Source organism: Saimiri boliviensis, chromosome 1, assembly GCF_048565385.1.
Source record: "Saimiri boliviensis isolate mSaiBol1 chromosome 1, mSaiBol1.pri, whole genome shotgun sequence".
In the NCBI taxonomy this organism is placed as follows: Eukaryota; Metazoa; Chordata; class Mammalia; order Primates; family Cebidae; genus Saimiri; species Saimiri boliviensis.
In genome coordinates this window covers 238,259,164-238,272,333 of record NC_133449.1, presented here as the reverse complement: position 1 = coordinate 238,272,333, position 13,170 = coordinate 238,259,164, and the positions used below count along the sequence as shown (strand labels likewise).

The 13,170-nt window shown below is 42.4% G+C and overlaps 1 protein-coding gene across 2 annotated transcripts in view; it reads left to right on the top strand.

The window, feature by feature from the left end:
* The window catches only part of CDK7 (cyclin dependent kinase 7), a 53,347-nt gene that overhangs the window by 1,153 nt on the left and 39,024 nt on the right, over nucleotides 1–13,170 (top strand). The window lies entirely within an intron of this gene.

Genomic DNA, 13,170 nt, shown 5'->3' with positions numbered 1-13,170 from the left:
TTGTCAAAATCACACAGCTAGTAATTGCTGAAGCTAGGATTTAAATTCAGGTGCCCTGATGTTTCTTTGGTTACTGTTGCTACTTTTGAATCCACTTCTTCAAAAACCCTACCTCCTTGGAAGTCATCCTATTTAACATTAATTCTCCCTCTTTTTGGTCATCTTCCAGCCTCCCAGGTACTCTCTTGCATTCACTTAACACCTGACTCTTGTTCTTCTTAGTTACTCCTACCGTCATCATCATCATCATTACTATGATTTGAGATGGAGTTTCGCTCCTGTCACCCAGGCTGGAGTGCAATGGTGCCATCTCGACTCACTGGAACCTCCACCTCCCGGATTCAAGCACATCTACTGCCTCAGCCGTTGGAGTATCTGAGATTACAGGCATCCACCACCATGCCTGGCTAATTTTTGTATTTTTAGTAGCGATGGGGTTTCACCATGTTGGCTAGGCTGATCTCAAACTCCTGACCTCACGTGATCCACCCACCTTGGCTTCCCAAAGTGCTGGGATTACAGGCGTGAACCACTGTGCCTAGCCTATCTTTTTTTTTCTTTAAACTTTTTTTTTACTGATGTCATGTCCTTGTTTTCTGGTTTATGTTTTATGATCCCCTACTACAGCCACTTCCTTGTAAAACCCTTAACTCTCCTGAATCTTTCGTCATCTTTTTTTTAAGGGCGGGGGTGCGGGGAGGTGCCCCAGGCCGAAGTTTTGAAGTGCAATGGCGCAGCCATAGCTCACTGCAGCCGCAAACTCCTGGGCTAAAGTCTCCTCCCACCTCAGCCTCCAAGGTGGCTGGGACTATAGACACATGCCACCAGGCCTGGCTTACTCATCTTGTTAGTTCCGTCTCTTATTCACTATACCGTAGCCACACTGACTTTTCTGTCCCTGTACAAATTAAATTCATTCTAGTCCCAGAATCACAGGATCATTACATTTGGTCTGGCTTCTTGGTTAGTATATTTTCCCTCTAGAACATGGCATAGCTGATTCCTTATCAACCGAGTTTCACTCAAATGTCTCCTCCATAGAGGCCTTCTTTGTTCATTCTGCTAAAACAGGTATGCCTCTCTCCTTCCCTGTGCTTTGCTGTATTTTTGTCATTGATGTGGCAGTTGTCAAAATTTGAAATCCTCCTATCTGAGTTTATTGTCTACAGTATTTAATTCCATTCACATTGTACCTAGGGCTGTGGCTTGTGCATTTGTAGACACTGTTAAAAATGTATTGCCTTTGGGCTGGGCGCGGTGGCTTACATCTGTAATACCAGCACTTTGGGAGGTCAAGTCGGGTGGATCACCTGAGGTCAGGAGTTTGAGACCAGCCGGCCAACATGGTGAAACCCCCATCTCTACTAAAATACAAAAATTAGCCAGGTGTGGTGGCAGGCGCCTGTAATCCCAGCTACTTGGGAGGCTGACGCAGGAGAATCACTTAAACCCAGGAGGCAGAGATTATGGCTGAGATTGCTCAATTGCACTCCAGCCTGGGCGACAAGAATGAGACTCTGTCTCAGAAAAAAAAAGTATTGGCTTTTTATCCCGTGGAAGGATTGGTTGAGGCCAGGAGTTTGAGACCAGCCTGGGCCACACAGAGACCTCATCTCAAAAATAAAAATTAAAAAAAAAAAATTGACTGGTTTCAGCTCTTCACACTGGTGGCATATTGAGCTCTCTAGTTATCGGAATGTCCTTGGAGGTTCTTTGGTTGCTTGCCTTTTTTTTTTTTGAGACGGGATCTTTATCTGTTGCCCATGCTGGAGCTGGAGTGCAGTGGCATGATCATAGCTCACTGTAACCTTAAACTCCGGGGCTCAAGTAATCCTCCAGCCTCAACCTTACAAAGTGCAGGGATTACAGGTGTGAGCCACTGCATCTGGCCGTTCCTTGTGTTTAGCATAAATCAGGACCTAGAATCCGCACTGTTTCTTTGTAATAGACATTTCTTCTTGAAGGTCACTCATAGTGGAATATTTTATATTTCATTTTTACTTTTTTCAAATAATACATCTGTATGGTTTTAAAAGTCGCATAAAACACCAAGGCTTTTAACATGCCTGACTCCTCTCTATCTGTGGTTTTCACTCCTCAGAGCAACCACTTTAAATTCTTTTAACTATTTTTTCTGGCATTTATCTCCCTTTCTTTTTTATATATATTTTATTTATTTTGTTCCGGAGTCTTGCTCTGTCGCTCAGGCTAGAGTGCAGTGGCATGATTTCGGCTCACTACAACCTCCATCTCCCAGGTTCAAGCGATTTTTCTGCCTCAGCCTCTCAGGTAGCTGGGATTACAGATGCCCACCACCACGCCTGGCTAATTTTTGTATTTTTTAATAGAGACTGGTTTCACCATATTGGTCAGGCTGCTCTCGAACTCCTGACCTCAGGTGATCCACCCACCTCGGCCTCCCAAAGTGCTGCGATTACAGGTGTGAGCCACTGAGCCCAGCCTATTTCCCTTTCTTTACTTTCTTTCTTTCTTTTTTTTTTTTTGGAGACAGGATCTTGCTCTGTCACCCAGGCTGGAGTGCAGTGGAACAGTTGTAGGTCACTGCAGCCTTGAACTCCTTCTAGCAATCTTTCCACCTCCGCCTCCCAAGTAACTGGGATTACAGGCCCGTGCCACTGTACCTAGTTAATTTTTTGTTTTTAGTTTTTTTGTGTAAAGGGGGTCTCTCTCTAGTGCCCTTGATAGGCTATTGGCCTCAAGTGATTTTCCTACCTAGGTCTCCCTAATTGCTGGGATTACAGTGTGAGTCACTATACCTGGCCTGTTTCTTGAGGTGTTTTCCCTCGCCCCCAGTTTTAGACGTTGTCTATGCTTTGTACTATAAACATTGAAGATTTGGTGCTGCAGACCTTATTCCAACACTCATAATTTCTACTATTCATTTGCTAGCATGTGTTTAATTTTTGTGTGTGTGTGTGTGTGTTGGAGTTTCGCTCTTGTTACCCAGGCTGGAGTGCAATGGTGCAATCTCGGCTCACCGCAACCTCCGCCTCCGGAGTTCAGACAATTCTCCTGCCTCAGCCTCCTGATTAGCTGGGATTACAGGCACGCGCCACCATGCCCAGCTAATTTTTTGTATTTTTAGTAGAGACACGGTTTCACCATGTTAACCAGGATGGTCTCGATCTCCTGACCTCGTGATTCATCCGCCTCGGCCTCCCAAAGTGCTGGGATTACAGACTTGAGCCACCGCGCCCGGCCCCTGAATTTCTTAATGGTTCAATTTTGGTAGGTTGCATGAGTGTCTGGGAATTTATCCATATCTTCTAGATTTTCCAATTTACTGGAATATAGTTGCTCTTGTTACCTAGGCTGGAGTGCAATGGCGCAATCTCAGCTCACCGCAACCTCCTCCTCCTGGGTTCAAGCAATTCTCCTGCCTCAGCCTCCCGAGTAGCTGGGACTACAGGCGCTCACCACCATGCCCAGCTAATTTTTGTATTTTTTTAGTAGAGACGGGGTTTCACCATGTTGACCAGGATAGTCTTGATCTCTTGACCTCGTGATCCACCTGCCTCAGCCTCCCAAAGTGCTAGGATTATAGGCATGAGCCACCACGCCTGGCCTTTTCCTTTTTAATTTTTGTAGAGGTAGGGTCTCACTATGTTGACTAGGCTGTTCTTCAACATGTGGGCTCAAGTGATCTTCCCACCTTGGCCTTCCAAAGTGCTGAGATTACAGGTATGAGCCACTGTACCCAGCCAGTATCGCATACTTTAGCCCATATTTGGTATATTCTTCTGCAACTTGCTATTTTTTTTTTCTTTGTTTTTGGAGACAGGGTCCCACTGTGTCACACAGGCTGGAGTGCAGTTGCGTGATCTCAGCTCATTGCAGCCTCTGCTTCCCAGGTTTAAGCAGTTCTCCTGCCTCAGCCTCCCAACCACTGACCTCAGGTGATCTGCCTGCCTCAGCCTCCCAAAGTACTAGGATTACAAGTGTGAGCCACCACACCTGGCCTGCAACTTGTTATTCTGAATCAACATTATTTCTGAAATCCTCCATATTTTATGATACATGTATATCCAGTTTATTCATGCTCATTGATGATTAGATTCCATTATATGATTCCACTGAAATTTTCTATCCAAATTCTTGTTGATGAACAGGCTGTTTTTTTAAACATTTTCCCCTAATACATTCCTTCTATGGATAGTCATCTGTGAGTCATCATGTATGCAGTGTTGAGTTTCTCTAGAGAATGTAGCTGTAATTGAAACAAATTATGAATTGTTGCTTCAGAGTATCACAGCCATCAGCTTCACCAGATATAGTCAAATTGCTCTCCAGAATGATTGGACCAGTTTACTGTCCCACCACATTCTCAACATCATTTGCATTGTCAGACTTTAAAACATTTGTCAGTTACATAGATTGAAAATAGTATGTACTTATTGTTTCAATTAACATTTATCTGATTACTGATAAAATTCATCATGTTTTCTTACATTTACTGGCTTCTTAAGATTTTCTCCTGTTTTTCTGTTGGATTACTTACTTTTTTTTGGTCCTACTGATTTGTTGGACTTATTCATACTTTTTGTTTTTTTAATAGAGATGAGGTTTCACTTTGTTGTCCAGGCTGGTGTCAAACTCCTGGCCTCAAACAATCCTCCAGCATCAGCCTCCAAAAGAACTGGAATTACAGGCGTGAGCCACAGCAACCAGCCAGAATTCTTTTATATTCTTGATACTGATCTTTTGTCAGAAACACACATTGCAGATATCATCTCCCAGTCTTTGGCTAGACTTTGTTTATTTATGGTATCTTTGAGGTACTGAAAGTTAAATTTTAATATGATTGAATTTGTTAATTTTTTTCAAACCTTTAAAGGCTGCCTTTTGTGTGGTTTCTTGATTCTGGATTACAAAGAATTTTGTATTTTCTTCTAAAAATTTTAAAATATTTATTTTAATACTTAGATCTTTATTTCATCAACAAGTTTTTTCTTTGTTGTATGATATGAGGATCCAGGATTTTTTATTTTTTTCAGTAGAGAAGAGTCTTTCTATGTTGGCCAGGTTGGTCTTGAACTCCTAGCCTCAAGCCATCCTCCTGCCTTAGCCTCCCAAAGTGTTTGGATTATAGGCATGAGCCACTGCACCCAGGTAGGATCATGTATTTTTTTTTTTGAGACGGAGTTTCGCTCTTGTTACCCAGGCTGGAGTGCAATGGCGCGATCTCGGCTCACCGCAACCTCCGCCTCCTGGATTCAGGCAATTCTCCTGCCTCAGCCTCCTGAGTAGCTGGGATTACAGGCACGAGCCACCATGCCCAGCTAATTTTTTGTATTTTTAGTAGAGATGGGGTTTCACCATGTTGACCAGGGTGGTCTCGATCTCTTGACCTTGTGATCCACCCGCCTCGGCCTCCCAAAGTGCTGGGATTACAGGCTTGAGCCACTGTGCCCGGCCGGATCATGTATTTTTTCACCAGTTATTGCAGTACTATTAATAGTCTGTCCTTTTCCCAATGAGTTGTAATGCCAAATTCCCCAAACTCTTGGAATACCAAGTTCCAGTATTGGAACTTGGGTTCTATTTCTGGGCACACTGTTGGGTCCATTTGTGGGCACACTCTTCTGTTCCAGTGGTGGGTGTTTTTGGTTTTGGTTTTTTTTTTTTTTTTCCATTGCTGCTGAAATACTACAATGTCTTTAATAAGTCTTAAAATCTGTTAACTCCCATACACCTTGTTTTTCTTCTTCAAAATCATTTTGGCAACTGCATGAGACAGTTGGGAAATCTGAATCAGGAAAATTTGAATAGGAACTAGATATTAGATGCTACTGTGGCATTATTGTGAATTTTGTTAGGTATGAAAATGTCATTATGGTTATGTAAGAATGTTTATGTTTTAGAGATGTTTACTTAAGTATACTGGGGTGAAATTACATGAAGTCTGGGGTTTTAAAATATTATCCCTGGCCAGGCGTGCCTAGAATCCCAGCACTTTGGGAGCCAAGGTGGGTGGATCCCAAGGTCAGGAGTTCAAGACCAGCTTGGCCAGTATGGTGAAACCCCATCTGTACTAAAAATACAAAAAAAAATAGCCAGGCTTGGTGGTGGACGTCTATAATCCCCCTACTCAAGAGGCTGAGACAGGAGAATTGCTTCAACCCGGAAGGCAGAGGTTACAATGAACTGAGATTGAGCCACTGTACTGCAGCCTGGTTGACACAGCAAGTGAGACTCTGTCTCAAAATATATATATATATGTATGTATATATGTATGTATGTATATATATTTTAGCCAACAAAAAGGAGAGGTTGGATGAATGAAGTTAAGTGTAGCAAAATATTGTTCACTGTTGAATCTGGGTGATGAAGTAGAGGGTTTCATGAAATTGCTCTTTTTTTATTATGTGTGGAAATGTAAGAATTTTAAAATCAACTGTTCTTAGCTCTTTTCTTTTTTTGAGACAGAGTCTCACTCTGTCCCCCAGGCTGGAGTTGCAGTGGCATGATCTCAGCTTACTGCAACCTCTGCTTCACGGGTTCAAGCAATTCTCATGCCTAAGCCTCCAGAGTAGCTGAGATTACAGACGTACACCACCATGCCCAGCTAATTTTTTGTATTTTTAGTAGGGAAAGAGTTTTGCCATGTTGGCCAGGCTGGTCTCGAACTCCTGACCTCAAGTGATCTGCCTTCCTTGGCCTCCCAAAGTGCTGGGATTACAGGTGTAAGCCACTGCACCCCGCCTCCTTCCTTTTCCTTACACATTTTAGAATCAATTTACCAAGTCCATGAAAAATACTGTTGAGCTTTAGATTGAGTTGCATTGAATTAAAGGAATTGACATAAATAATTAAGATGTTGAATCCTCCTATCCATGAACACAGTACTTGTGTTAATTTTGGTCTCTCATTTTTGAGTATATTTTCACAGGGCTTTTTTGTTTCGTTTTGAGACAGGGTCTCACTCTGTCACCCAGGCTGGAGTGCAGTGGTACAATGTCAGCTCACTGCAACCTCTGCTCCCAGGTTCAAGCAATTCTCCCACCTGAACCTCCCCAGTAGCTGGGACTACAGGTGTAGGTCACCACACCCAGCTAATTTTTTTATTTTTTGGTAGAGACGGGGTTTCATTGTGCTGACCAGGCTGGTCTTAAACTCCTGACCTCAGGTGATCTGCCTGCCTCGGCCTCCCAAAGTGCTGGGATTACAGGCATGAGCCACCACACCCCACCTCATAGGGTTTTTAAATTTTCTTGGAGAGCTTTATTCCTAAGTGCCTTATATTTTTTGGTATTAGAATACATGGCCTACTTTTTAAAAAGTGTTTTTAGTTTCTGTGAGTATTTAGTAGGTATATATATTTGGGGTAAATGTGATTATTTTGATACAGGCATACTAGGCATAATAATCACATCAGGGTAAATGGAATTATCACCTCAAGCATTCTTTGTGCTACAAAGAATAAATTCAATTATACTCTTTTAGTTGGTTTTTTTTTTTTTTTTGAGGCGGAGTTTCACTCGTTACCCAGGATGGAGTGCAATGGCACGATCTCGGCTCACCGCAACCTCCGCCTCCTGGGTTCAGGCAATTCTCCTGCCTCAGCCTCCTGAGTAGCTGGGATTACAGGCACGAGCCACCATGCCCAGCTAATTTTTTGTATTTTTAGTAGAGGCAGGGTTTCACCATGTTGACCAGGATGGTCTCGATCTCTCGACCTCGTGATCCACCCGTCTCGGCCTCCCAAAGTGCTGGGATTACAGGCTTGAGCCACCGCGCCCGGCCTAGTTGGTTTTAAATGTACAGTTAAATTATTATTGACTATGTCACCCTGTTGTGCTATCAAATACTAGGTCTTATTCTTCCTGGTTTTTTTGTACCCATTAACCGTATCTACCTCCTCCCACCCTGCTACCCTTCCCAGTCTCTGGCAGACATCCTTCTATTCTCTATTTCTATGAGTTCAGTTGTTTAACTTTTAGCTCCCACAAATAAGTGAAAACATGTGAAGTTTGTCTTGCTGTGCCTGGCTTGTTTCACTTTTTCTTTTCCCAGCATCAGTATGGTGAAAAACTCACTTGTTTCACTTAACATAATTTTCGGCTCCATTTGTGTTGTTGCAAATGACAAGATATCATTTGTTATTTATTTCTTTTTGAGATGGAGTCTTGCTCTGTCTCCCAGGCTGGAGTGCAGTGGTGCGATTTAGCCTCACTGCAAACTCTGCCTCCCAGTTCAAGCAATTCTCTTGCCTTAGCCTCCTGAGTAGCTGGGATTACAAGTGCACGCCACCATGACTGGCTAATTTTTGTATTTTTTGTAGAGACAGAGTTTCACCATGTTGACCAGGCTGGTCTTGAACTCTTGACCTCAAGTGATGTGCCCCCTTTGGCCTCCTAAGGTACTGGGATTACAGGCATGAGCCACCGTGCCCAGCTTAGTTTTAGTTTTGTGAGGAACCTCCAAACTGTCCTCCACAGTGGTTGTACTAATTTACATGCACACCAACAATATACCAATGGTTCCTTTTTTCCACGTCCTCACCAGCATTCATCCTTATCTGTCTTTTGGATAAAAGCCATTTAAACTTAGGTGAGATGATATCTCATTGTAGCTTTGATTTACATTTTTCTGATGTTCAGTGATATTGAGCACCTTTTCACATGCTGTTTTTCCATTTGTCTTCTTTTGAGAAATACCTATTCAGATTTTTTGCCTATTTTTAAATTGGATTATTAGTATTTTTAAATACAGAGTTGTTTGAGCTCCTTATGTATTCTGGATATTAATCCCTTGTCAGATGGATAGTTTACAAATATTTTCTCCCATTCTGTGGGTTTTCTCCTCACTGTATTGATTGTTTCCTTAGCTCTGTGGCAGCTTCTTGACTTGATGTGATCCCATTTGTCCATTTTTGCTTCATTGCCTGTGCTTGTGGGGTATTACTCAAAAACTCTGTCCAGTCCAATGTCCTGGAGAGGTTCTCCGGTATTTTCTTTTTTTTTTTTTTTTGAGACGGAGTTTCGCCCTTGTTACCCAGGCTGGAGTGCAATGGTGCGATCTCGGCTCACCGCAACCTCCGCCTCCTGGGTTCAGGCAATTCTCCTGCCTCAGCCTCCTGAGTAGCTGGGATTACAGGCACGTGCCACCATGCCCAGCTAATTTTTTGCACTTTTAGTAGAGACGGGGTTTCACCATGTTGACCAGGATGGTCTCGATCTCTCGACCTCGTGATCCACCCGCCTCGGCCTCCCAAAGTGCTGGGATTACAGGCTTGAGCCACCGCACCTGGCGCCGGTATTTTCTTTTAGTAGTTTCTCAGTTTGAAGTCTTAGATTTAAGTTTGTCTTTTTTTTTTTTTTAAGGTGGAATTTCACTCTGGTTGCACAGGCTGGAGTGCAAATGGCACAATCTCAGCTTATTTGCAACCTCTGCCTCCCAGGTTCAAGCGATTCTCCTGCCTCAGCCTCCTAAGTAGCTGGGATTACAGGCATGTGCCACCACACCCAGCTACTTTTTTGTATTTTTAGTAGAGATGGGGTTTCTCCATATTGGTCAGTCTGGTCTTGAACTCCCAACCACAGGTGATCCACCCACCTCGGCCTCCTGAAGTGCTGGGATTATAGGAGTGAGCCACCACGCCTGGCCAGATTTAAGTCTTTAATCCATTTTCCTTTGAATTTTGTATATAATGAGAGAGATGGGTCTAGTGTCATTCTTCTGCATGTGGACATCCAGTTTTCCCAGCACCACTTGTTTATTTTGTTTGCAGCAAAGAAAAAGTTTAATTGTCACAAGACCAACCAAGGGAAAACAGGTGATAATTCTCGAATTTGCCTCCTTGAGAATTCAGAAGCTAGGGTTTTTCGAGGAAAGTTTGGTAGGCAATGGGCTAGGGAATGGGGAATGCTGATTGGTTGGGTCTCAGATAAAATCATAGGGAATTGAAACTGTCTTCTTGCCCTGGGTCAGTTCCTGAGTAGGGGTCACAGTACCAGTTGAGGCAGTTTCTTCATGTGGGCTACTGGTCCAGGTGACACCAATTGGTCCATCAAAATGCAAGATCTGAATGATACCTCAACCACCGGTTTTATGTTTTACAATAGCGATGCTATCTATAGGAGCAATTGTGGAGGTTACAAAATTCTTGTTGCCTTTGGCTACAGAACTCCTAAACCATAGTTCTAACCTCGTGTCATTTTACAAAGGTGCTTTCCGTCTCTGAGCAAGGAGGGGGTTAGTTTTGGGAAAGGACTATTATCATCTTTGTTTTAAAGTTAAACTCTAAACTGAATTCCTCTCATAGTTAGCATTGCCAGCACCCAGGAATGAACAAAGCGCTTGTGAGGTTAAAAGCAAAGACAAAGTCAGCTATGTCAGGTTTTCTCACTGTTGTAATTTTTGCAAAGGTGGTTTCAAAAATATACCTCTTTGGCATGTTGATTATTATTATTATTTTTTTTTTTGAGACGGAGTTTCGCTCTTGTTACCCAGGCTGGAGTGCAGTGGCGCGATCTCGGCTCACCGCAACCTCCGCCTCCCGGGTTCAGGCAATTCTCCTGCCTCAGCCTCCTGAGTAGCTGGGATTACAGGCACACACCACCATGCCCAGCTGATTTTTTGTATTTTTGGTAGAGACGGGGTTTCACCATGTTGACAAGGATGGTCTTGATCTCTCGACCTCGTGATCCACCCGCCTCGACCTCGTGATCCACCCGCCCGCCTCGGCCTCCCAAAGTGCTGGGATTACAGGCACCCGGCCTGGCATGTTGATTATTGTGAGCTGCTTATCCTGAGAAACTGCAGATAGAGGAGTAGTTCTGCAAAGTTGCCCTTTTGTAAGGGAAATGTACATTTGTAAAGGAATATCCATTTGACAGGGTGTCTTTCTCTCTGCACCAGGAAGAAAAGAAAGACTAAATCTCTAGAGACTCTTTATCAATGCAGAAGGCATCAACTTAAATCTGTACAACAAACCCTTACCTCTGCTTAAGGCACAGCACCATTTATTAAAGAAACTGTCTTTTCCCTATTGTATGTTATTGGCACCTTTCTTGAAATTGAGTTTGCTGTAGATGTATGAATTTTTTTCTGGATTCTCTTTTCTATTCCATTGGTCTGTATGTCTGTTTTTATGCCAATACCATGCTGTTTTGGTTACTGTAGCTTTGTTGTATAATTTGAAGTCAGATAATGTGATTTCTCCCTTTTGTTCTTTTTTCTTTGGATAGCTTTGGCTATTCTGGGTTTTTGTGGTTCCACATAAATTTTAGGATTGTTTTTCCTATTTCCATGACTAATGTCATTGGTATATTGACAGAGCTTACACTGAATCTGTAGATTGCTTTAGGTTGTATGGACATTTTAACAATATTGATTCTTCCAGTCCATGAACATGAATGAGTTATCTTTCCATTTTTTTTGGTGTGTTGCTTCAATTTCTTTCACCAATGATGGTTTTTATTTTAGATACCTTTTACTTATTTGTTTAATTCCTAGGTATTTAATTTTATTTGTAGCTGTTGTTAATGGGATTACTTTCTTGATTTCTTTTTCGGATTGTTCACTGTTAGCATATAGCAGGGCTGCTAATTTTGTATCCCGCAACTTTTGTGAATTTATCAGTTCTAGTCGTTTTTTTAGCATGGAGTCTTTAGGTTTTTACGAATATAAGATCACATTATCTATAGACAAGAAGAATTTGACTTCCTCTTTTCCAGTTCGAATGCACTTTCTTTCTCTTGTCTGCTTGCTCTAACTAGGTCTTCCAGTACTGTATTGAATAACAGTGGTGAAAGTGGGGATCCTTGGTGTGTTTCAGATCTTAGAGGAAAGGCTTTCAGTTTTTCCCCTTTCAGTATACTAGCTATGGGTCTGTCGTATATGGCTTTTATTATGTTGAGGTGTGCTCTTTCTATATCACTTTTAAGAGTTTTTATTATGAAGGGATGTTGGATTTTATCAAATGCTTTTTCAGCATTAATTGAAATGATCATATAGTTTATCTCCTTCATTTGTTGATGTGATGTATCACATTGATTGATTAGCATGTGTTGAATCATCCTTGCATCCCCAGGATAAATCCCACTTGGTCATGATGAATTATCTTTTTATGTATTGTTGAATTCAGTTTGCTAGTAGTTTTTTGAGGATTTTTACATCAATGTTCATTAGGGATATTGGCCTGTAGTTTTTTTTCTTTTTAAGACAGAGTCTCACTCTGTCACTCAGGCAGGAGTGCAGTGGCGCAGTCTTGGCTCACTGCAATCTCCACCTCTCAGGTTCAAGTGATTCTCCTGCCTCAGTCTCCTGAGTAGCTGGGATTACAAATGTGCGCTACCATGCCTGGCTAATTTTTGTATTTTTAGTAGAGACGGGGTTTCACCATGTTGTTCAGGCTGGTCTTGAACTCCTGACCTCGTGATCTGCCCACCTCGGCTTCCCAAAGTGCTGGGATTACAGGCGTGAGCCACTGTGCCTGGCCTGGCCTGTAGTTTATTTTTATTTTATTTTATTTATTTTTTTATATGTCTTTATCAGATTTTAGTATCAGGGTAATACTGGCCCCATAGAATGAGTTTGGAAGTATTCACTTCTCTGTTTTTTCAAATAGTTTGAGTAGGATTGGTGTTAGATGGTATTAGACCTTTTTCCCCTCTTCCCCTCCCCCTCCTCCTTCTCCTTGTCTCAGTCTGTCGCCTAGGCCTGGAGTGCAGTGGTGTGATCTCAGCTCACTGCAACCTCTACCTTCCAGGTTCAAGTGATTCTCCTGCCTCAGTCTCCCAAGTAGCTGGGATTATAGACCACATGCCCAGCTAATTTTTGTATTTTTAGTAGACAAAGGGTTTCACTATGTTACCGAGGCTGGTCTTGAACTACTGACTTCAAGTGATCTGTTTTGGCCTCCCAAAGTGCTGGGATTACAGGCATGAGCCACCATGCCTGGCTAATTTTTGTATTTTTAGTTTAGATGGGGTTTCACCATCTTGGCTAGGCGTTTCTTGAACTCCTGACCTCACGTTCCACCCATCTCAGCCTCCCAAAGTGCTGAGTTTACAGGCATGAACCACCTCACCTGGCCAGCATAGATATTTTCAATGTTTACATCCTTTTACTGAATTGACCCCTTTATTATTATATTGTGACTTTCTTCATCTCTTTTTTTTTTTCTGACAGCAATATCATAGTTTT